Below are 2,701 nucleotides of genomic sequence, written 5' to 3'. Positions count from 1 at the left end.
AATAACAACAACAGCAATAATAATAATAATAACAATAATAATAATAATAACAGAAAGCCGTCAAACTGTCCAAGGACTATTTTTGATAAAAACTTCCCAAAGCCGCTGCCTACTACACTAGAAGCCGTGCTATAAAGAGGCCTTGCGGTCAAGGTCGCTGAGCTTGTGCATGTCACCTTAGGTCATCAAGATCTATAAGTCCACCAAGTTTGGTGGCTCTAGCTTTATTCTTTCATGTAATATCAGGTGACTTCTCTGTCTTCTGGAGTTGTCCAAAATTTTGGACCATTGGCGATCTGAGTGAATAATAATCAGATCTGGACTATATTAAGCACTGCCTTCTGGCCATGTCCCAGGTATACGCCATGAAAATCTCAGCCCTTAACTTAAGTGGTTCTTGAGCTTTAGGGTCACTTTTTTTCCGGATCCTATCCGGTTCCGGAAGTCGGATCGGGAAGATATTTGGTCAGATGACGAGACCAACCAGTACTACAATATGGCAAAGAAGTAGTCTGTAGCTCAAACGGAATACGAATGGCAGCGATGTAGATCTTCCCTAAAATAATGATAACACTGACAAAACCAAGGAAACTTGCACAGGGATGTGGGAAGTTTCAATAATAATAATAATAATCATCATCATCATCATCATTGCCAGACGCCATGTATCCCAGACGGGGTGGCCAATGGCTTAGAGTTAATTGTTTTACAGGGAGGGGCACTAATCCTCCACCAACCCCACTTGACACGTAGGGATGCCAACAGCATCTGGTGTTCCCAGGCGGTCACCCATCCAAGTACTAACCAGACCCAACGTTGCTTAACTTCGCTGATCGGACGGGAAGCGGTGTACTCAACGTGGTATAATTATTATTATTATTATTATTATTATTAATTATTATTATTATCAATCATCATTACAATAATAATGACAACAATAATAATAATAATTATTATTATTATTATTATTATTATTATAATTATTATTATTATTTCATTATCATCAATCTTTATTATCATTATTATTACTAATATATAATTGTATTAGATTACTCCACAATTTCTGCATTTGGGTTACTTACCACACAGTAATTTTGTAATCATATGAAAATAGTTTTTGTTCCTGTTCAGTTACATTACTTTTTATCATCGATATCAAAATGACTCACATCAGAGGCAGGGATAATGTTTATGTTCCATCGATCAGAGCAGCAGCTGATAATGGCAGCAGCTAATAATGGCAGCAGGTTGAAGTTTTTAACAGAATATAATGGCATTTTTATATTTACGGAATGGTTAGGTAAGGTTAAGTTAAGTAAGGCTGCTTGTTTATTTATTTGGTGATAGTGAAGGAATCCAGTGCCGCGAAACATTATATTTGCAAGTTGTAGCTAAGTGGATGTGAAGAGGAAAAAAGTAATGAACCAAGATTTGCCTGTCAAGAGGAGTCAGGCTTTCTAAGGCTTGGATGATGTGTGTATGACAGTGTGGACGAGGCACTGGCCAGGCTGTTTGATAATTCTCTTACTTTAGTGCCATCTCATTTTTTGGTTCTGGATCCTACCTCATCCCATCTCTTCAGTGGGAATTAAGGCTGGCATGATGATACAGCTGTTACGCTTGTCAAGTACCATCAGGCGTGGTCGCGAATGGTTTGATGTGGTTCTTTTAATGTCTGGCGAGTATTTTTTTTTTTTTAAATAACAGAACGGAGGAAGGAAAAACAAATGGGGAAAAAAAAAATCCATACACCAGATTACTGGTGTCCTCTATTCATAAAATATCTGTAACAGTTAGACTTAAACAGTTGTGGGTTGAAATTTGGAGGAAAACAACTCTGGGGAAGCGAGTTCCAGAGAGATGCAGTTCGGGGAATGAAAGAATTCTGATAGGCAGAAGTTCTGCAATATGGTTGAGTGACATTCCAGTCATGAGCGCTACCAGAAGCCCGTGTAGTACGAGGGAAGGCATGAAGAGGTGGCACCATGGACGCAACTTCGTCTGAGCATTTGCCAAAAAAACATCTGTAAAATAATGCAAGTGAGGCAACATTCCTTCTTACTTGCAGGGGAGGTAGTTTAAATGTAATGGCAGGGTTGTTAATGATTCCAACAGCTTTACTCTGAATTTTGTCCAGTTGTCTCAATGCAACCTCTCCACAACCATTCCACAAGGGTGAGCAATATTCAAGCTGAGAGCGCACATGACTCTTATAAATTATAGCTAACTGCTCATCGGCGAAGAAGTTACGGACTCTGTACAATAATCCAAGTTTCTTTGAGGCGGTTTTAGCAAGTGATCTGACATGAGAGGTCCAGCTGAGGGCACTGTTAAGTGAGACACCAAGAATTTCAATACTTTTGGAGATGGGAATATTAGTAGCACTGAAGGTAATGTACGAATCTGGCAATATCTGTCTATTAGTAAACTGTATATATTTAGTTTTACTAGCATTAAAAGAGACAAGGTTGTTTTGTCCCCATTCACTGATTGTAGCTAGATCTTGATTTATGGAGATGGCTGTACTGAGTTGAGAGGTAGAGATATTAGACTCTGTAAATGGATATCTGAGTGTGAATGAACTATGTAGTGTTGAGTCATCTGCATATGAGTGAACGGGATTGTGAGTGACAGATAAGAGATCATTAATATGAACCAGAAATAGGGTTGGCGCCAGCACTGATCCCTGCAGCACGCCGGC

General features: G+C 39.1%; 1 non-coding gene across 1 annotated transcript; it reads right to left on the bottom strand.

Annotated features, from left to right (window-relative positions):
- Positions 1–756: 756 nt before the first annotated feature.
- Positions 757–875, bottom strand: LOC145417607 (5S ribosomal RNA). Its single transcript, XR_013900512.1, has one exon. It is a non-coding gene; the product is annotated as a 5S ribosomal RNA (ribosomal RNA).
- Positions 876–2,701: the final 1,826 nt, after the last annotated feature.

Source organism: Coenobita brevimanus, chromosome 110 (genome assembly GCF_032717465.1).
Source record: "Coenobita brevimanus isolate Jiangsu-jjx chromosome 110, ASM3271746v2, whole genome shotgun sequence".
Taxonomy (NCBI): domain Eukaryota; kingdom Metazoa; phylum Arthropoda; class Malacostraca; order Decapoda; family Coenobitidae; genus Coenobita; species Coenobita brevimanus.
Note: the sequence above shows the minus strand (reverse complement) of the source record. Positions and strands in the feature narration are given on the sequence as shown.